At 39.7% G+C, this 23,513-nt stretch overlaps 1 pseudogene; it reads right to left on the bottom strand.

The window, feature by feature from the left end:
• Positions 1–8,656: 8,656 nt before the first annotated feature.
• Positions 8,657–23,352, bottom strand: LOC132403318 (glutaminyl-peptide cyclotransferase-like; annotated as a pseudogene).
• Positions 23,353–23,513: the final 161 nt, after the last annotated feature.

The raw sequence follows: 23,513 nt of genomic DNA, 5'->3' as shown, positions 1-23,513 counted from the left end.
CAACTCAGCATTTAGCCACCATCATTCCCACAGTTCTGATTGAAAAGCTCCAGAACCTGGGCCTCTGTAGCTCCCTCTGCAACTGGATTCTAGATTTCCTATCCAGAAGACCACAATCTGTGCAGATTGGAAATAACATCTCCACCTCGCCAGCAATCAACAGGAGCACGTCTCCTGGATGTGTTCACTGCTCCAATCTCTCTACACCCATGACTGTGTGGTTAGGCTCAGCTTGAATGCCAACTATAAATTTGCTGATGATGCAGCCACTGTTGGCAGAATCTCAGATGGTGACAAAAGGATGCAAGATATACCAGTTGCAGCACTCAATGTCAGTAAGACCAAAGAACTGATTGTGGGACATCAGAAAAGGTAAGATGAGCCAACACATAGAGGGGTCAGAAGTGGAAAGAGTGAGCAGTTTCTAGTTCCCAGGTGTCAGTACCTCTGAGGACATAATTTGGACCGATGCAGCCATACATAAGGCAAGCCAGCTATATTTCATTAGGAGTTTGAGGAGATTTGGAATGTCACCAAAAATACTCGCAAATTTCTACAGGTGTACCATGGCAAGCATCTAACTGGCTGCATCACTGTCTGCTAAGGGGTGGGGGTCGGTGTCTGTACTGGATCGAAGTAAGCTGCAGAAAGTTGTAAAATTAGTCAACTCCATACTGGACATTGGCCTCCATGGTATCCAGGACAGCTTCAAGGAGTGGAGCCTCAAAAAGGCAGTGTCCATCATTAAGGACCCCCCTCAACCCAGGACCTTTCTTGTTCTCATTGAGACTATCAGGAAGGAGGTACAGAACTGGAGGTGCACACTCAATGATTCAGGAACAGCTTCTGCCTCTCTGCCATCCGATTTCTGAATGGACATTGAGCCTATGAACACTACCTCATTACCTTTTATTTCTTTCTTTTTGCACCAGTTATTTAATTTAACTCATATACTTACTGTAATTCACAGTTTGTCTCTCTAGTATTATGTATTGCATTGTGCTTCTGTCACAAAGTTAACAAATTTCACAACATATGGTGGGGATATTAAACCTGACCCTGATTTCCTTCATGAGACAGCGGGGTTCCAAAAAGGACATTTTTTCTGGTTGCATCTTTGCCATTGCAAAGGCAATATAATTCTTATAAGTGCAAACATGAGGAAATCTGCAAAAGCTGGGAATTCAAGCAACACACACAAAATGCCGGTAGAATGCAGCAGACCAGGCAGCATCTATAGGATGAAGTACACTCGACGTTTCAGGCCGAGACCCTTCATCAGGACTAACTGAAAGAAGAGATAGTAAGAGATTTGGGAGGGGGAGGGGGAGGGGGAGATCCGAAATGATTGGAGAAGACAGGAGGGGGAGGGATGAAGCTAAGAACTGGAAAGTTGATTGGCAAAGGGGATACACAGCTGGAGAAGAGAGAGGATCATGGAACGGGAGACACCACTCCTTAAAGATGCCCTGGGTACTTTGCAGGCTGGTACCCAAGATGGAGCCGACTAAATTTATGATCTTCTACAGCATCTTTCAGTCCTGTACAGTTAGCCTCCCCCCCCCCCCCATACTAGACAGTGATGCAGAAGTTTTTGTTGACGTACCAAATCTCTTCAAACTCCTAATGAAGTATAGTCGCTGTCTTGCCTTCTTTATAACTGCATCAATGTGTTGGGACTAGGTTAGATCCTCAGAGATCCTGACACCCAGGAACTTGAAACTGCTCACACTCTCCACTTCTGATACCTCTATGAGGACTAGTATGTGTTCCTTTGTCTTAGCCTTTCTGAAGTACACAATCAACTCTTTCATCTTACTGAGTGCAAGGTTGTTGCTGCAACGTCACTCCACTAGATGGCATATCTCATTCCTGTACACCCTCTCGTCTCCATCTGAGATTCTACCAACAATGGTTGTATCATCAGCAAATTTATAGATGTTATTTGAGCTATGCCTAGCCACACAGTCATGGGTATATGAAGAGTAGAGCAGTGGGCTAAGCACACACCCCTGAGGTGCACCAGTGTTGATCATCAGCGAGGAGGGAATATTATCACCAATCCACACAGACTGTGGTCTTCCGGTTAGGAATTTGAGGATCCAATTGCAGAGGGAGGTACTGAGGCCCAGGTTCTGTATCTTCTCAATCAGGATCGTGGGAATGATGGTGTTAAATGCTGAGCTATAGTCAATGAACAGCATCCTGACATAAGCGTTTGTGCTGTCCAGGTGGTCTAAAGCCGTGTGGAGAGCCATTGAGATTGTGTCTACTGTTGACCTATTGCGGCGATAGGCAAATTGCAATGGGTCCAGATCCTTGCTAAGGCAGGAGTTCAGTCTAGTCATGACCAACCTCTCAAAGCATTTCATCACTGTAGATGTGAGTGCTACTGGGCGATAGTCAATAAAGCAGTTCACATTATTCTTCTTAGGCACTGGTGTAATTGTTGTCTTTTTGAAGCAAGTGGGAACTTCTCCCCTTAGCAGTGAGAGGTTGAAAGTGTCCATGAATACTCCCACCAGTTGGCTGGCACAAATTTTCAAAGCCTTACCAAGTACTCTTTCGGGACCTTCTGCCTTGTGAGGGTTCACTCTTTTTAAAGACAGCCTAACATTGGCCTCCGAGACAAATCACAGAGTCACCGGGTGCTGCAGGGATCCTCACAGCTGTAGTTATAGAAACATAGAAAACCTACAGCATAATAAAGGCCATTCAGCCCACAAAGCTGTACCAAACATGTCCTTACCTTATAAATTATCTAAGGTCACCCATAGCCTTCTATTTTTCTGAGCTCCATGTACCTGTTCAGGAGTCTCTTAAAAGACCCTATCATATCTGTCTCCACTACCATCATCGGCAGCCCATTCCATGCCCTCACCACTCTCTGTGTAAAAAAACAGAGATCTCCTCAGTACCTACTTCCAAGCACCTTAAAACTGTGCCCTCTCATGCCAGCCATCTCAGCCCTGGGAAAAAGCCTCTGACTATCCTCACGATCGATGCCTCTCATCATCTTATACACCTCTATCAGGTCACCTCTCATCCTCCGTCGCTCCAAGGAGAAAAAACCACGTTCACTCAACCTATTCTCATAAGGTATGCTCCTCAATCCAGGCAACATCCTTGTAAATCTCCCCTGCAGCCTTTTTATAGTTTCCACATCCTTCCTGTAGTGAGATGACCAGAACTGAGCACAGTACTCCAAGTGGGGTCTGACCAGGGTCCTATATAGCTGCAACATTACCTCTTTGCTCCTAAATTCAATTCCATGATTAATGAAGGCCAATGTACCGTATGCTTTCTTAACCACAGAATCAACCTGCACAGCAGCTTTAAGTGTCCTATGGACTCGGACCCCAAGATCCCATGATCTTCCTCACTGCCAAGAGTCTTACTGTTAATACTATTTTCTACCATCATATTTGATGTACCGAAATGAACCACTTCACATTTATCTGTGTTGAACTCCATCTGCCACTTCTCAGCCCAGTTTTGCTTCCTATCAGAATGTAGAATATGTTCTCTCCAACACTAACAAATCTATTATTTCAATAAATGATCACAATCTTCATTTTTCACTTCATGCAATGCATTTTTCTATTTTTCCTTAATTTCTGTTCATTACATATGTGAGGTCACTGTCTGCGACACACAAAGATCTGCACATTGCCTGGTAACCGTCCCAGCGCCTTGTGGAATTTTCCATTTGTGACATCATGTCAACACTCAAGAAAAATTTGGATTTTGGAAGTTTTCAGATTTTGGATAAGGGGTACTCAACCTGTCGTGGTACAGGAAAATAAGGAAAGAGAGAGTGGGGTAAAAGGGATTTAACTGCTAAGACCTGATGGGCCAAATTATCTTCTGTGGCCTTATAAGAAATGCCCATGCATTCATTTCAGTTGCCTATGTCTAGGGTTACCTTGTGCAGAGAAAGTGAATAATCCATTAGTAAAGAAAGCTATGTCACTCTTGTTAGATGCTACTCTTCTTTCAATCTATGATTAAGCAAATAGACAATAGACAATAGGTGCAGAAGTAGACCATTTGGCCCTTCGAGCCTGCACCGCCATTCTGAGATCATGGCTGATCATCTACTATCAATACCCGGTTCCTGCCTTGTCCCCATATCCCTTGATTCCCCTATCCATAAGATACCTATCTAGCCAGGATATCTATCAAAGCCAGGAAAGAGAAAAAGACGGAGAGTTCTGAAAGGACAGAGTTTCAAAGTTTATTATCAAAGTGTGTATACTATTTACAACCTTGAGATTCATCTCCTTACAGGCTGCCACAAAACAAAGAAACACTGAAAGAACCCATTTTTAAAAAATCATCAAAGACCCAATGTGCAGAGAAAACAAATGTACAAACAGTAAAAGTAAGCAAATAACATTCAGAAGTGAAGTTTTACGAAAAACGCAAAGCCGGACATCACTGCAGCTGGAGCAAGCCACAGCACCAGTCCATCACAGAGCCAAGCAGAAATTGCAGGGCTACAGACACAAAGCCAGGCAACCACAGCCTTAGTTCAGCACAAAGCTGGGTGCAAGCAGCGAGCAGAACCAAGCAGAACTGGCCCACTTCTCACCTCCAGTCCCAACACCCTGACCTTTTCAATCTGGCCCAGCGCTTAAATTGGCCAAACATCAGATCATTGCTTGCTCTCGGACAGCTCTGGGGCTTGGACCCCGCCGCCACAACTCAGCCCATACCCGACCTTTTCAATTTGACCCAGCGCTTAAATCTATCAAATATAGGGTCTTTCCTCGCTCCTGCTCCCACTTGCTCCACATCCTCCTGCATTCCTAGCCTTGCCTCTCCATTGTTTGCAGTGATCTTTATCAAAAAAGTGTTATTAATAAGGTGTTTAGTAGTTTTCTTTCTTTTGTATTTGCGGGGCAGCACCTGTGCCATCTTAAACTGTTCGGCATGTGATTTGTGATTGTGTTATTTGTCACATTTTTTTAAAAAAAGGAAAACTGAGAAATGATCAAAACATATGTCATCTCTTGAGAGTTTTATTAACCAATACAATTTAAGAGTTTTCTCAGTAACAAAAACGAAATAGAGTTTTAAACCACTAATAGTTAAAAACCAATAGACTCACAGGACTATAGATGCTGGAAACCTGGATCAACACGCAAGACCAGGTGAAAAGCCGAAGAGTCTCAGCTGAGGTGTTTCTTTCCCTCCATATGTGCTGCCTGGCCCATTAAGTTCCTCCAGCATTTTATGTGTGTTTGTCCATAAAATAGAACTAGTTTAGTAATTTTGTAGAACAATTTATAAGTATAAACAATATTCTTGCCATTTTGAGTTAATTTAGTTCACTTTAGTTATTTTTTTCTGTTTTGTTGTCATATCTCTTATTTACACTATCTCACTGAACTACAGAATGGAAATATTTGATGATGCCATTAATTGAAGGGGAATCACATTTTAGCTGGTGAATTATTAGAAATGTTCAACAGGTGGGCTGTTAAAAATAAGACAAAGTTTCACAGAAATTGAAAGAACTGAAATAACATCAAGTCATGCAGAACTCAGGAAAAGATCACTTTGTCCTCTGAACATACTTTAAGTGCATAAAATTATGTTGCAATGGCACTTAATTTTATAAATTTAAATCTGTGCAGCCAGAGCAAATCTCTTTCTAAGCATGTTTCAAATTAATTAGTCCCATTCCTGTAATTGAAACATCAGTTATAATTGATATCTGTACTCAGCTGGAATAGTTTATTCATAATTTGTCTAATTTTTAAATGGAGAATTAGAAAGGTATTCATGGGTTCCAAAAGCAAGCAGCTCGCCCATAGCATGTGGGACTGTGAAGACACTGGAACTCTTAATGGATTTACAAACGTTCTCTCTGCAGGAGGCCACACATAAAGACCCACAGGAAATGTCCCAGGTAGTAAGTAGAGCCAGGGTCAAAATCATTATAAGTTACAGAATTTAATAATTTTCTGATTTACAGCTATATTATTGGTCCCAGCTTTAAATAAAGGTGTATTAACCTCATGTATCAGCTGTTGATAATTCACAGATTAGGATAAGCACATATGATACTTTTGTACCTTATTTCTGTAGCTAAGAAAATGCTAAACAAATCAATTTTGCTGTGAATTTAAAAAATATTCACACATTTCTGTTTTATCCAAGAACAGATATGTATTTATTCAATTCATCTTTAGCATTCAGGAGCCAGTCCTGTTGACCTGATGGGAGCAGTCCTCAATATACGAAATTCAACTTTTTTATGTGTACTTAGAGATAAGACAATTACGAAGTAACAATGTAAAAAGGTTTAGTTATCACACAGGAGCAACCCCCCACTGAGTAATCAGCATGCTTATTATGACTATGATCTCCAGATAGTGTCAGAGGGGTTTGTGGAATTGGTATTTCTTTGTTCTAGCTTATTGTCTGTAATGCAAGTCTAATTGAGGTTTTTGGAAGGTAGCCTTTCAACTTGGTTGAAATAAATTCATCGTCTACTCACCTCTTCATCAAGATTGAGATGGTTTACTTCCACTCCAACTTGGTGGGCTTTGAGGTGGTTATGAAAGCCAACTGTCTCCTGTAAGTGAGGAAGGTGCTGACTATAGGGATAGTCAGGAAGATAGTTTGTGAAGTGCTCCATCTTCTCTGTCATTTATTCATCAAGGCTGAGTTTTAGGATAATCATCTGCTCATGAAGCCTAGTTATTTTTCATTTGGTCTCAGCTCTTTTCAACTTCTTGTCAGCCAAGAATGGCAGCAAGATGGACCCAGAGTACCTGCTGCAGAATGGAATCAAGTGTGCTCACATTAAGAACAGAGGTGATATTGAGGAGGTCTTTGTTCCTACCAAAGGGTCCTGATTTCTTTTGTGTCCTACTTCTTGCAATCAGTAAGGTGGGACCTTAGATGTTGGAGCCATAGATAGCTTTTAAAGCACTGAAGAATCCATTGAGCCTCCATCCATCTTCTGATCTTGAGGTACTGGATGATAAGTTGGACCCCTTCCTTCAGGTGCTTTTAAAGCTGTTATTTTTATATTGAGGAAAGATGGTGTTTTCATTCCAGGAACACTTCACATTTAGTTTCACAGTGTCCTCATCATTCTTCCTCAACTTGGTCCTTGCTCAGCTGTTGGAGAAGCTAAGGGTCTCCCCACAACTGCCAGTTGTGGCAGATTTCGGGGTGACCAATAAACGGTGGACACTATGAAGTTGCTGTTAGCTGGGAATTGAAATTTATATTCTGTGGGACAGGTGCAAGATTTGAGATTTCCTTGAAAACTTTGATATTCATCTCCTTGAGGCAACACTTCTAAAGATTCTATGTTTTGCGGCCAAATTAATTCCAATACATTTTAGTGGAAGCCATTACTGTTTATCTTTTGCTCTGCTCTGTTACCTCAGAGCATCTACACTGAGTGTTGTCGTAAGAAAGCAACATCCATCACTAGAGATCCCTACCACCCAGGCCATGCTCTCTTCTTGCTGCTGCCATTAGGCAGGTACAGGAGTCTCAGGACTCACACCACCAGGTTCAGGAACAATTATTAACCCTCTACCATCGGTTCTTGAACCAGTGAGGATAAATTACATGGCCAGATCAGCCACGATCTTATTAATGGTGGAGCAGGCTTGACGGAGCAGATAGCCTACTCCTGCTCCTATTTCTTATGTTCTTGTATTCTTATTACACTTACCCCATCATTGAACTGTTCCCACAATCTATGGACTCATTTTCAAGACCTCTTCCTCTCATATTCTTGATATTTATTATTAATTGTTTATTATTATCATTTTCTCTTTTGTATTTGCACAGTTCCTTTCCTTTTGCACATTGGTTGTTTGTCCGCCCTTTTGGGTGCAGTTTTCATTGTTTCTATTGTTTTTCTTGGATTTAATATGTATGCCCACAAGAAAATAAATCTCAGCGTTGTATATTGGGACATACTGTGTATGCACTTCGATAATAAATTTATTTTGAACTTTAAACTGCTCAGAGTATGTCAGCCTATCTTAAATCATCTAAATCACATGGAAGTGAAAGTTGCTACTACTGTCCTGTATTCCTTCATTTTACTATCATTATCAATTAAAACTATATCTTTAATATTTATTTGTCGCATTTGAAGCATCAAGTTAATCTCGAACTTCAATTCTATCTCTTAAAATAAGGTGTCACGTTTTTTGTACTTACGCTTTGTACAGCCTGTGTAAGGTCATCTCTTCTAGATTTATAACTTCAAACAAAAAAGATTGAACTGATGATTCTGTCACGTCAAAAATCATTTTTCAATTATACAATGATGTACTAACAAAAATATATTTTAAATCCAGTGAATTTTTAACTGTATATTAAAACAAAATCACCAAAGAAACTAACACTAGCGTGTGATTGTCTCCCAAAAATGGTAAAGAGTGAAACCTTCCTTAGCATCGATCAATATTTATCTTTACCACAAATATACAAGATAGATTTTTCATTGGTTAGCAACATCGAGTGACAAATCAATCAACTAATTAAATGGAAACTACAATTAATGGAGTGAATAAAATTTGTAAGTCACCTTTGTTAAGCAGGGATTACTGCAGACATCTACTTCATTTGAAATACTAAATAATTGTAATTATTTCTATGTACTAGGTGTAAATTACATTCTGAGATACTCAAAAACAAATAACTGCAGCATTTTGTGAAGGTTATCAATTGTTGTTGAATCTAGGTAGCTGTCATCATCGTCCACACTGTGCCACACTTGAGGGAAAGGTGTAGGTATGATATGTAGAATGGGGACACCTGTGAAACCAAAACTGTGAAGGTTTAAATCGATTCATTCCTTTCAGTGTCACTTATATAGTATTCTGATCGTGTGTGAACTTCAACAAGTTACTAAAGAGTGTTTACAGTTTTTTTGGTTATAACATGGATCTGGATTGCTGATCATTTCATTGCTGCTGGTCTCTGCAGAATCTACTTCACCTCAATCATTCATCTTCCGAATTGCATAAATAATCTCCCTCTTGCATATTTCATTAAATCCAGCATTAACTTTTAATTTGCAGTTAATTCTCTTGTTAAGTGGGAACAGGTAGTCTTTCATTCCAAAGACTTATCTAATAATGATAACAATATGACAGTGTATTGTTTTTTTAGAACAGTACACCATGAAACCAACAAGGCAACAATCTGTCTTTGGACGTCTTTTGTGTATTGAGGCAAGATTAATTAGTAATCTTGTAATTAAGAATATTCCGTGCAAAAGTGATCACATACAGTAGAATTTTAAGTGCAATTGGAGACACAGATCAGTTAGAAACTAAAGTTTTCAAATTAATTAAAGCCAAGAATGTGGTTTTGGGGAGGGCATTGATTAAAAACATTGGAAAATGATTTTGAAAGAATTGGCAGTAGATAGATACAGAAAAGCATGACAAGCAACAATTCAAAATTATCAACAAATGTGTATTTCATTAAAATTTAAACCTTTTTAAGAAGAGTGAACCATCCGAATTAATGAAAGATGGTAATAATAGTATTAGATAACATGAAGCAGAGGGAGGGGGCTGCAGACTTAGGGTCTAAACACAGGATTAGAATTGGTAGTTATATTTTGACCAACTATACAGATTGGCCTTCTTTTCTAAGATTAATGTTCTTTGATTATAAAAATCTGAGATTTTCTTCAATTTATTAGAAAAAGATAAAAACAATACAGGTCCAACTGAAGTAATGTTAAGAGAAATTATAATTAGGAATGAAGAAATGACAGAGACATTACAAAGATAATTTATATTTGACTTCTCTGTAAAGACGTAATAAGTGTAACAGAAATCGAAGCAAGCCGAGCATTAAATGATAGTGAAGAAATAAATTAATATCACTGAAGAGAATTTATTGAAGGGGAACAAAACTAAAGAAATCCCTCTAGATCTGATCCCAGGAAGCAAAAGTAGCACCACAGTTTCAGAACGTAGTGAGGAAAAGAAATTGATAATTATGATTCAAGTTGTCTATGAAGTAATGTAGTCAGGCTAACTGAGTGGATAAGAAGCTGGCAAATGGAGTACAATGTGGGAAAAGATACAATTACACATTTTGATTATAATCACTACAGTGCAGATACATGAGATTAATTAAAGGGATGAGTGAAAAAAGATTGAGTGAGAAGTAGCAGAGTTTGGAAGAAAGAGGAGGAGATGCCGGGCTCTGAGATGGAGTCACAGAATACATCCTGACAAGCTATTTGCTTAAACTAATGAATCCAGTTCAATGGGCTATTGTTTTAGGATAAGGGATTAGCCATTAAGGACTGAAATGAGATACTTTTCAACATGGCAGGCTATAAATGTCTACATGTTCCACTGCTGAATAAACTCAAGATCAATTAGTTTTTGGACACCAAGGCAGTAGGGGAAAATCTTGGCCAGGGGCACTGATTCAGTTCAATGAATTGTGGAGTCATATGTGTTACCTTTAGTTAAATTTCTTAGGTTCTTCTGACTGAGTTTAATACAAGTTTTGAAAGAGAGAAGTACAAGACAGATATTGGGATTACAGATTTTGTTAAGGCCATGGTCCATGCAATGCAACAATGCCTGGTAAACTGTAGAAATTAAAAGGAAGTGTTCAGAAGGCATTTAATGAGATGCAGAATCAATCCATTATGTCAACAACAAGAACTTTAATTTCTGTCATAAGAATAATCACGGAGTAAGTAGGGAATGGTACTCGAATGATGGAATGTGATGGCAACAACCAGAAAGAAACCATTTTAGAACTAATTGTGATGTTCATACATAGATTATTACATAACAAGGGAAAAGCTTCCTCCCTTTTTGTCCTATGTTGTAATGTCCCTCTTTCTGAAAATGGAATCTGGTCATCAGTAATATGCATTGATGGGATTTTCATCCAGAAATATTTCACCTTGCCGGAATGTTCATTCAGAGTCCCCAGGTGATCCAGCTGCTCTTCTATCACATAATGTTAAAGAAGTGGTTTGTTGGAATTCTGAGATTTTTTTTCTCTTGTAAAATAAGTACAAAGTTAATACTTACATAGCATATTTGTTGCAGTTGAATATTTAAAGATGTGCATAGTTAAGATTTTCTAGGAGTGAACTGCCTACTGGTTAATAAATTCATAACCTTATGAAAACTACTGTAGTCTGCAAAATGGGTCTTAGATCCAGTTCTCTTGATTTTTAAGCCACTAGTTTTTACTCTAAGTAACATCTCAGGCCACTCAGAAACTGAAATCAAGAATCACAGATCATAGCGATCAGTGCTGGAACCTCTTGCTTCTGATACAAGCTGACTCAAGTTTACATTAACACAAAAATGGGTGGTATTCAACATGGTGAAGACAGTTGTCCGAGGATACAGTAGAATATAGGTCAGTTGGTGATAGGAGCAAGGAAATATTAGCTGGAGTTTAACCCATCAGACATAGGAGCAGAATTAGACCATCTGGCTCCACCATAGAGCCATGGTTGATATGTTTTCCCTGTCAGTCTCATTCTCCTGCCTTCTTCCTGTATCCTTTAATGCTGCTACTGATCAATAACCTATCAAGCTTCAGTTTAAACGTACCCAAAGACTTGGCTTCCACAGCCATCGGTGGTAATGAATTCCACAGATTCATCACCCTCTGGCGAAAGAAATTCATCATCATCTTTGTTCTAAAGGGATGTCCCTGTATTCTGAGCTGTGCCCTCTAGTGCTAGATTCCTGCATTATTGGAAACATCCTCTCAATATCCAGTCTATCAGACAAGTGTTAGGTGAGCCACAATGGGAGGGTAAGTGTTAAGGGAAAGTATACAGGAAATTGAAGGACCCTGAGGAACACTGATGTACAGAGGCATCTTGCATACAATTCATACAAATCAGTTCATTACATCAATGCCTTTAGTTAGTGTAGATGTTGTGGCAAGGTGAGCATTAAGACAATGCAGAGGCAAGGATAGCTTACAGACCATGTGCTGTCAACTGAGGCGAGAAAGGCCTTTGTGGCCATAGCTCCCCTATGCACAGCTCTGGGATGGAACCATTTGGCATACTGAGACAAGGATGTAAACGAAGCAATCTATGGTGACATTTACTTTACTAATTAGCTTTTAAAGTATAGATTCTCAAAAAGCTGGATGAACTCAGCAGGTCGGGCAGCATCCGTTAAAAGAAGCAGTCAACGTTTCAGGTCAAAACCCTTCGTCAGGTCTAAAGAAGGAGGGGGTAGGGGCCCTATTAAGAAGGTGGGGAGAGGGTGGAAAACCAATCAGAGGAAAGATCAAGGGGTGGGGGAGGGGAAGCAGGGAGGGGAAAGGCAGGAGAGGTGAAGAAGGAATCTAAGGGGAGAGCACTATGGGTAGTAGAAGAAGGCAGAGTCATGAGAGGTGATAGGCAGCTAGAAGAGGAGACAGAGTGAAGGTGGGATGGGGAAGGGAGAGGGAGGGATTTACCGGAAGTTGGAGAACTCGATGTTCATACCCAGGGGCTGGAGACTACAAAGACAGTATATGAGATGTTGTTCCTCCAACTGAAGTTTAGCCTCAACATGGCAGTAGAGGAGGCCATGTATGGACATATCTGAATGGGAATGAGAGGGAGAGTTGAAGTGAGTGGCAACCAGGAGATCCTGTCTGTTGTGGCATCCCACCTCTACTCTGTCTCCTCTTCTAGCTGCCTATCACCTCTCATGACTCTGCCTTCTTCTACTACCCATAGTGCTCTCCCCTTAGATTCCTTCTTCACCTCTCCTGCCTATCCCCTCCGTGCTTCCCTTCCCTCACCCCTTGATCTTTCCTCTGATTGGTTTTCCATCCTCTCCCCACCTTCTTTATAGGGCCCTGCCCCCTCCTTCTTTAGTTCTGACAAAGGGTTTCGACCTGAAACGTTGACTGCTTCTTTCAACAGATGCTGCCCAACCTTCTGAGTTCATCCAGCTTGTTTGTACATCTTGATTTGACCACAGCATCTGCAGTGCAATTTGTGTATAGATTCTACTGGCTACTAACAGCTGCAATTTGTGCTCGATTATGAAATAATGAATCTGAATATCTACAAGGTTACCAATCAGCCAATATCTGCATCACACTAGTTAATTTCTATGTAAAAATGTTGTCTCTTGGTTCAAAGTTTAGAACAGTTTGGTGACAGAGGCCAAGAAAGTGCTTACAGAGAAGTTGCAGTGTGGGTAAACAATAAGGTGCAAGGTCATAACAAGGTAGATTGTGAGGTCAAGAGAGGTCAAGAATCCAGTTAATCATATGAGGGAAATCGCTCAATACTATTACAAAAATAGGTTACATGCTATTCAGAGCCCGATGCTATGTGCTTTCAGGCTCTTCTATCTTCAGACTTAATAGAAGGGGAGAAAAGAGAGAATGTCTGAGGTGGGTGGGGTATTTGATTATGCTGGCAGACTTATTGAGAAAACAAGAGGCTTAGACAAAGTCTACGGAGGGGTTTTGCTTCCATGATGTACTGAGCTGTGTCCACAGCTCTCTGCAGTTCTTTGTGGTCATTGGCAGACCAGTAGCCACACCAAGCAGAAATTCTTGTCTGGCATATTAATAAAAATTGGTGCAAGTCAAAAGAGACGTGCTGAACTTATTGAACCTCCAGGTGAAGTAGAGAGGCTGGTGAGTTTCCTTGGCTGCAGTGCCTACATGGGCTGATTGGTAAATTTGCAGAGAACATAAAATCTATGACATAGACCAGTTGGAAACGTGGGCAGAGAAATGACAAATGAAGTTTAATCCAGACAAGGGTGAGGTGATGCATTTTGGGAGGTCTGATGTCAGAGAGAAATATACAGTAAGTGGAGAATTGTTTTAGTGCTAGTCCATCGGTCCCTGGATAGGGTAGTAAAAGAGTCAATCAGAATACTTGCTCTCATTGTTCAGAGCATGGATGGTCAAAGTCGAATTGTAACTGTATAAATGTTTAGTTAGTATTGTGTCCCTTCCCAGAATGATGTGGCAAGTGTATGGAGGAGGCTCAGTTGGATTTTGGCTGGATTGAGCCCGTCAGTTTGAAGGAAAGGTTGGAAAAATCTGTATTGTTTTCTTTTGGGTATCAGAGACTGAGGGGCAACTGATAGAAGTATCTAAAATTATAAGAGGCATAGGCAGGTAAAAATGTTAAATACTGAAAGGTTTAAGGGGAGATAGGTGAGAGAATTATTTAGATTTTTATTTAGAGGCAGCGTGATAACATGGGAGATGGAGGAGCTAGAGATGGTGCCAGAGAGCTACTTCTTTCAGTTCATCCATGAAACAGTTTAATTTCTTCTCCTTAATGTATTTTCCTTCCTTTTTAAGGTGGCTGGGGTCCTGTCGGAATCCATGATCTACACCTGCACTCAAACTGCGGTTCTTTATGGTGCTGGGTTCCGGATTTCGGAGTTGCTGTGCGGTCTAGCATTTTTGATATCTCCAGCAACGGCCTGGAAGACAGGTGCCTTCCAGGTGCGGCCCTGTGGACAACCTGATTCCTTGTCAGTGCGCCGACTGAAACGTCGTGGAAACATCAAGACAGCAGTGTACGCTGCTGTCAAAACAAGAGTAATATTGAAACAGCGAGCTGTTGGCCTCCCCTCTCACTGTGACAGGAGTGATATCTCGCTCTCTCTCATGAGCAAGAGAGAGGGAGAGCACCTGTGGGATGTCAAGGTGTTGGGATAGACAGTGGCTTTTTTGATGGGGGGTGTTGAAGTTCGAATGTTTTCTGTCATTCATTCTTCGGGGTTTTTTTTGGTTTCATGGATGTCTGTGAAGACTAAGAATTCCAAGCTGTATACTGAGAACAGATACATTCTCTGAAATTAAATTGTAGCATTGAACAAGCCCTTTAAGCCCAATGAGCCTATGCCAGCCAATCACACCCATATGACCAATTAACCCATTAAACTGTATGTCTTTGGAATGTGGGAGGAAGCTAGAGAACCCAAAGGAAATTCCTGAGTGAACATAGAAATTCCTTACCGACAGTGACAGAAATGAACCTGTGTCCCTGACATTATAACAGCATCACACTAACCATTAAGCAATCATGTCGCGCCGCTCCCCCCCACCCCCCCGTTCTCTTTTGCACAGAGAATGGCTGGTGCCTGAAACATGGTGGAAGCAGATCCAACGTGTGGAAGTGTTTAAGAGATGTTTAAGTAAACTTCTGACCAGGCAGGGAATAGAGGCATCCAGACAATGTACAGGCAAAGGGGAACAGTTTGTACAGGGATCATGGTCAGCTCAAGCATGCTTAACTGTTTCATTTGATCTTCTGAGAGAAAGCTTTGACATAAAAATCCTCTAATTAATTCCGTACAGTATCTACATCTTCCTTATCTCCTTATGCCTTGGTATAGATAGGTCAGCTAACTTCTTGTCCCTGGCAGCTTTTGATGGAACAGTACCTTAGAGGGCTGGTCTTTATAATGTATCTGATTGTGTATCTAGAAGTGACAGGGAACAAGATTCTTAATGTAGTCTCCCAGATTTGCTTTGAAATTCCACAGTTGAAATTAACTACTTATCTTTTATGTTTATCTAAGTATTTTAGAAATGTTCTATTTCAGAGATTCTTCATTGAGCTTTATTTTAAAACAGACTAATCAGCTATTCCTTAGATTCCTTTATAAAATTATGTTTACTTTAGAAAAATCTGCCCATCCTTATTGTTTTCCAATCTCCTAGCTGAGGGTAAGATTGAAGAGAGAAACCTCCCAGGAGCCAACAATTAAAGGGTGTACATAATATACAAGGAAATAAGGTAGAAGAAATAAAGTGCAACACAATGTGTAACATAAAAAATACTAGTGTATTGATAACTAATATCTGTTAATTGTATTTACCTATCAGCTACGGTCTATTATGCCAGTGAGCTGTATTTGGAAAGTAACTTGGAAATCTTGGATTTGGTGCACCAATTAAATCCAACAAGACAAATAGATCCTAATTGTAATACAAGGAGATTATTAAATTAGAACATTTATAGATCAGTAGGTTAACTAATCACTTCAACACCTTGTGCCAACGAGTGAGCAATAGTTTTTGGAGCAGTCGTGAGATTATGTGTTCATGCCCTACTTCAAGGACTTTAATACCCAAACTAAACATTGCTACCTCATTAGAGTTCTGAGGAGTGCTGTGTTATTGGAAATTCCGTCTTTCCTTTGAGGAGGTAAATAGAGCTAATGTTGCAAAAAGATCATAAAGTGCATTTTTTGAAAACCAACAGCAGTGTTATACTTAATGTTCAGGCCATTTTTTAAATCTCTCAGTCACTTTCCCAAAATTATCGATGTTATTCTATTTAACTAGTTTTTGGTCTATTAACTTATAATGCAACTTATAATGCCATATCTATTTTGGTATAGTAAAATTGTGGGAAAAATATAAGCCAAAGGAAACTGAACCACAAACACTGGTGACAATAAGAATTCATAATTTTTGCACTTTATAATAAAGGAAACATAACTGGTCTCCAAACAAAATAGTATAAATGCAAAAATTCTTAAGTAAAAATAGAAACACTAGAATAGTGAGAGAAAAATAATAAACATATAATTTCTCATCTGTAACTTCTCACCTGAACAAATCAGCACCAAGCTGAAGAAATGAATGAGATGACAATCAGATGAAATACTGTAGTCCACTATTCTCTGGGGAATGAACCATCTCCTAAAATCTAATCCAGACCAGGCCTTGCACATGTCAAGTTTGTGATTCCTGGAACTGGAAAAAAAACTCTCAAAGGAATCATGATGAATTCCTTTAATCAGTTTAATTAGATTACCTTTAATTCTATGTTTATTTTTGGAAAAGTGAGCAAAAGTGAGCTCTTTATTATGGTAGTCTATCTCTTTGCATCATTATCAAACCATAATTTCATCAAGCATCAGTGCAAAAGTTAATACAGTTCTGAAAGTGAAACTTGATAAAATTTGTACAAGGTCAAAGTAATATAGTTTCTCTTAAGTTTAATATTGCATGCATTAGAACGCTTAGACATCACTTCTTCCACATTCTTAATGCCTTTTCTTTTCCCTTAAAACTGTACAATAATTAAACATTTACTTTTTCAGTTTATATCACGCTAAAGTTATCCAGGTGAAACATTACTTACCATTTAAGTATCTAATCATCCCTGAAGCATGGTCCACAGTATTAACAACTTGGTAAAAGTATCATCTGCAGTTCTGCGCAGTGTTCTGTGACACACTCCTGCAGCCAAATAATGAGACAGACACACAGTAAGTATAATCTCACATCACTATTAAAACATCTGCATGCGATTGTTGATATAGACATTCTAATCCTGCACCAGCTTAAATATTGTTAATATTAATACTTTTCAATGTTTTATTGTAAAATATCTTGGTTATTATGAAGAAAACTGCACCTCACATTTCTCCTTCATCAAAGATGGCCATCACTTTTAATTACATGCAGTTGGTTGGTTTTCGTTGAACCAGGTGGGTGTGCCGTCTTCCCCATCTTTTGTGCCAAATGTCGGGAATCATAAAGTGAGATGACCAATATTGTAGTGCTTCTTGACCATCAAAAAAGATGAGCTGCGGGGTAAGGTCTGGTCTTCCCTGAGTATTCTAAGAAGCATAATAATTCAAATGTAAGTCTATAATTATTTATGACTGACCAAATTCTCACCTAATCAAACAAACAATTCCTTCATGTGACTGTACCAGATGAGTTTCTGAAATTGACTCTCCCAGATATAGGCAGTGAGGCATTGAACTGTGTTAATAATGTAAATCCTTATCCCTGTACACTTGCCAATAAATAGCTCCCTTAAATGAATCAGTACATCATGTTAAAGTCTTAAATTAGTTACCAAGTTTGTGTTCATTAAATATTCGTTAATGTTTCAATGCCAAACCCACAAATGGAAGTAATTCAGTAAAGAATTGATACTTAGGTAAAATAATGCAGGCCCTCTCAAATACCCCATTTGTTACTACAGTTATTATCAAAATTGTTGTTAACAATGTCCTAATGAAGGGTCTCAGCCCATAGAGTACACCGTTTATTCACCTCCATGGTTGCTGCCTGACTTGCTGAGTCCCTCCAGTATTTTGTGTGTTGCTCAAGATTTCCAGCCTCTGCAGAATCGCTTGTATTTTTTGACAATTCTTTTGTATTTTCTGATGAAAAGTAAATATTTTTAAAGTAAATCATATTAATGTTTTTAAAAAACAGTAATAATAAGTACTTTATTGATCCCGTGGGAAATCCTTACAGCAGCAACATTTAAAAACACACTTAGCAGTGTGCAGACTTAATTAATAATGAAGTACAAATAATACACAATAATAATTTACCAATGTGCAATAAAGTGCAATAATAATGTATGAAATAATAAAACAGAGACTATTTACGATGTTCTCCTGTTGCACAGAGATGAACTGTTGTATACACTTATTGCATTTGGTAGGAAAGATTTTCTGTAACGATCCTTGTGACCGTGGAGCTGAATGAGATTTTTCAAAAGGGTACTCCACTGCTAATTCAGTGGGTCATGGAGAGGATGTGCCAGATTGTCCATAATGGACAACAGTTTGTTTATTGACCTGCTCTCCACCACTAACTCACCAGAGTCTGAGGTTGCAGCCAAGGACAGATCCAGCCTTTTTGATGAGTTTATTGAGACTTTTTGCATCACCAGCACTGATGCTGCTCCCCAACATAAAGCTGCAAAGAAGACTGCGCTCACTATAACAGACTGGTAAAAGATCTCCAACATCCTGCTGCACACATTGAAGGATCTCAGCTTCCTTAGAAAATAGAGTCTGTTCATCCCTTTCTTGTAATCAGCCTTGGTGCCGTTTTTCCAGTTATGCCTGTTGTCAAGTTGCTGAAGTATTTGTACTCCATCACCATGGCAACCTCTTCTCCTAGAATGACTCACCACAATGCTCTTCCTCCTGAAATCAATCACTATCTCCCTGGCTTTGCCCACATTCAGGAGCAGGCGATTCCTCCCGCACCACCCCACAAACCTGTCTACCAGTCCTCTGTACTGCGACTCCTGCCCATCTCTGATACACCCAACCACCGCAGAGTCATCCGAGAACTTCTGCAAGTGACAAGACTCGGATTTGTACTGAATGTGTGAGGCGTACAGCGTGAACAGAAACAGAGGTAGGACAGTCCCTTGTAGTGTTCCAGTGTCACTCACCACCATCTCGGACAGAGAACTGCCCAGCTGTAGAAACTGGGGCCTATCTGTCAGGTAGTCAGTAATCCAGGAGAGAATGGATTTGTCTACGCCCATCCTTTTCAGCTTCTCGCTCAAAAAAAATGGCTTATCAAACACATTTCAGAAGTTTGTAATAATTCTGACCTGCCGAGTTCCTCCAGCATTTTGTATGTGTTGCTTTGAATTTCCAGCAACTGCAGAATCTCTTGTGTGTGAGTATTTTTAAAATTTTTTCACTCTTTTGGAACATGAGCGTGCTTACATGCTTGTAAGGCAGCATCTATTGCCCATCCAGAATTACCCTTGAGAAGGTGGGCTTGAGCCTCCTTTTGGAATTGTGGAAGTTTGTCTGCTGAAGATAATCCCACAACACTGGGATTTCCAGAATTTAGACCCAGTGATGACAAAGAGCAACCGATGGAATTCCAGGCCAGGACAGTTTGAGGCTTCAAGAGGAATTTGTAGCTGGTGGTGCTTCCATAAACTTGTGCTTTTGTCCTCCTTCATGCTAGAAGTTGTGAGTTTGAGAGGTGCTGTCAAGGTATCATGGTGTGTACATATTAAAATTACATTTTGCCACTGGTGTGAGGGATGCCAATACCAGTGGTGTATAGGGTGCCAATCAAGTGGATGGCGTTACATTTCTTGAAAATTGTCGAAGTTCACTAATTCAGACAAGAAGAAAGAATTGTATTATGCTCCTGACTTGTGGTCATGCACATGTGGGAAAGCTTTCAAGCTGCCCTGCCTCCTAGCTGCTGTTGCAATCATGGTGTGTATGTAGCTGGTTTAGTTAAGGCTCTGGAACAAAGAACTTCATGTGATATTTTAAAACTTTAATTATCTAAGAAACCAGACCTTTGCTTCACAAGGTCTTAGGTCATACCTTCATCCCAAGTAGGAAATTGTCCATACGTGAGCCATTTCTAGTAACGTCGAACAGGGCACAGCAGAATCTGTGGCACTCATGTGCACTCTGGTGTCCTGACACGTGTTGAAGAATTTTGAATCGTAGTGTCAAGCCACCACCAGCCTTCGCTTGGCTTTTATGTCGGGGGTACTGATTACATTTGAAAATGTAACTTTTCCATAAGGTATTGATTCCTGGAAAGTGTCCGCTGTTATCCACCCAGCTTGGAGTACAGCTAAACAACTTCTGATGTGCTGAGGAGAAAATATAATTCAACAAAGCTTAATCATTTATCCTAGATCCAGAGAAATAGATTGAGTAAGGAGGACTGTAATTTGGTCATTCAGCTTCTTGAGCTGGTGCTAGGGCTTGTCCTTTGCAGGATCCAAAAATGATTTTACATGTCGTTATAGACAGTCCATTGGGACTGGAGTGGAAGATGACCGTAGGAGCTTAGGAGACAATGGCACCTAACGGCGACTCCTTTGCTTGCATCTTTGGAAACAGCTCTACTTCTATCTTTAATATCTCTCTATATTTTCCCTTTCAAGGTTCCTTTGAAGACCCTGACCTGGAGTTACACATTGACTTTGGTTCTTTGTGGGAATGGGACCTGCTCCCGGGGTCTCATGACCGGCCGTTATTTGATATACCAAGGATGCAGCCTGGAAGATCAGCTCGCCTTTGGAGTTTCGGGCTTTCACGGCTCTGGAGGCAGGTGGACTCGAGGTCTGTGCCTCTGCGGGAATTAGTGTGTCGTGGGAGTACAGACAAGATTGAAAGCAGCAAGCTGGCTGCTGGTTGTGAGCTCAGAGACACAAACTCTTTGGGCACAGAGCTCGGAAAAGGCGACACAACAGACTTTTAACATCATAAATCAGTGAGTTGTTTTGTTACGTCTCCCCTCTCATTGTGAAACAGAGACATCTCTTTTTCCCTTATTTGAGAGAAAGAGCCTGTGGTATGTCGAATTACCGAATAGATGAGCAGTCTTTGGGGCACTGCAAGTCTGTGTCTTTATTGATGCTTTGCTACACGTTTGATTGTTTGGTGGGGGGGTGCCAATGCTTTTTTTTTGTGGGGGTGGGAGAGGGGTGGGGATCGTTGCTTTGCTGCTGCTTGTGCATGGGAGGGTGGAGCTGGAGGGCTTTGGGGTGCTAACATTTAACTGTTATTCATTCTTTGGGGCACTCTTCTGTTTTCGTGGATGGTTGCAAAGAAAAAGATATTCAGGATGTATATTGTATACATTTCTGACATTAAGTGTACCTTTGAAACCTTTGAAACACCTATCTCATGGGCTTGAAGGAGCAGGTTCTTGGTCTAATGGCAAAATCTTTAAAATAGTTGGTGACACAAATTTTCTTGTCACTCAGAAAAATGTAGACACAGACACATCCACTTTATGTTACATAGATGCACTCTGAATATATGTACAGATCTTACCCCATAATTCCCCATTTCCCTCATCACCTTTGACCTTCGGTCCTCCTTCTTCCTCTTTCCCTACCTCTGACCATAGGGAAGGAGTTAAAGGAAAGGAATTGAATAATGAGAAAGGAAGCTGAGAGGGAATGGGATGATTGATGGGGCTACATCAATTGTATTATGATTATTTTATTATCTTGAATTGAAATTATGATATCCTGATAGTTGTGGTTGTATGTACCATCAAGATTAGAAACTGATTTCCATTTTAATGCTGGATAGAAAGGCTCAAGAATGACTAAATTAAATAAACATTTTCAATTAATTTATGTCAGTCATCTTCAAATTTTCATCTTTTCTTTGACACTTTATAATATGAATACCAAATAAACACAGCTGAGGCTGGGAACTTGGACAAAAATAGAAAATTCTAGAAATGCTGATCAGGTTAAATGTATAAAATAATAATGCTTTCGGTCAATAACTTTTCAGCAAAAGTATGGTCATAATTAATTTCTTTAAAATATTAACTCATTTTTTTATTTTTCCATATGCCATTGAAGGTTTTCTATTTTCCTATTTAAGACCACAAGACCTGGGAGGAGATTAGGGGATTTATCCCATTAACTTTGCTCCACCATTGCCAATGAAGGAAACCATTTCAGCCCATCAAATCGATGTGAACTCACACAGAGGTCTCATTGCTCACTAATTTTGTTCCATGTAACCAAATCTCCCACATTACTATAGTTGAGTTCAAGACAGTAAAGGGACATATGCCTTTGTAAGGGTGAGTGGATTGCTTTGAAGCAGTGTGTGTTGACAGGGAACTATTCTATTTTAATTTATGTTCCAGATGTTGCAGGAACAGTCACAATGAAACCAAGGTGTTTTCCATCATCAGCATATTTCAAAACAGGTTCAGAATTGTCCTGCGTTTGTGGTCAGAGGGGAAAATCCCAAAGGTACCATCAAATAGGCTTTGATGCATGTACTCCTCTGCAGACATAATTCATCATAATGTATAGATCTGTAATTTTCTAATATTATACTTAGCTGTAATTATGCAGATCTAAAACAAGTAGCTTTATTGAAGTGCATTTAAATCTCTCACGGCAATATTTCAATTTATGATGGTTTTCAGGATTTTTTCTACTGTTAGCAATATATATATGGAATTTCAGATTCATCACAGTCATAATTTTGCTTTGATCTTTATTTGAAACTATGTGTAATGTTTAAATTTAGGATTAAGTTCCCTTTGCCTTTCTTCATCTAAGAATTTCAGTGTAACTGCCTGATTGAATTTTCTTAAAATTTTAGTTGTGATGGTTGGACCAGTATAATATTTATGAGAATTAATTCAAATAAAAGTTCAGGTAATATTAAAATTATTTAACTCTGATATTGATATTTACTGTTTTATAAACTATCTCTATTCACCTGACGCACTGCAGCATTTCTAGAAGAACCTGGATATTACTCCCGAAATATTGGTCTCAGATCACATCAGAGAAATGTTAGTCAATGATGTCAGCAGTTTCATGTACTTGGGCTCGTGATACAGCTGATGAAGGTACACAAAAAGAACTGAAAGGTATGTAAAGCTATCTACCAGACATCCCACCCTGCAAAATCTCGTTTCAAGGAGGAAGCACCATCAATTTGCGGGAGTCTCCAGGGAGAAGTGGGATGTCTGCAATAGAGTATCTCCTCAGCAGCTAGCCAGCTAGTTTAAATAATGTTAGCTATGCCAATGAACGAATGTCACCTGTTAAACTCACCTCAACATGTCTTCTATATTTTAACCCACCGGGGCAATAGAAAAGTCACTGTTGCAAACAGTGCAGCAAGCAACACTGTCATTATCTTTTACCCCTATTAGGCAGGGGTACACTTTAGTGTAGTCTGGGGTGAAGTACGTTTTAGATTTTCTTTTTTTGGAACATTCTG

Source organism: Hypanus sabinus, chromosome 12 (assembly GCF_030144855.1).
Source record: "Hypanus sabinus isolate sHypSab1 chromosome 12, sHypSab1.hap1, whole genome shotgun sequence".
Classification (NCBI taxonomy): domain Eukaryota; kingdom Metazoa; phylum Chordata; class Chondrichthyes; order Myliobatiformes; family Dasyatidae; genus Hypanus; species Hypanus sabinus.
The sequence above is the reverse complement of the archived record's forward strand: the minus strand, read 5'-3'. Positions and strand labels throughout refer to the sequence as shown.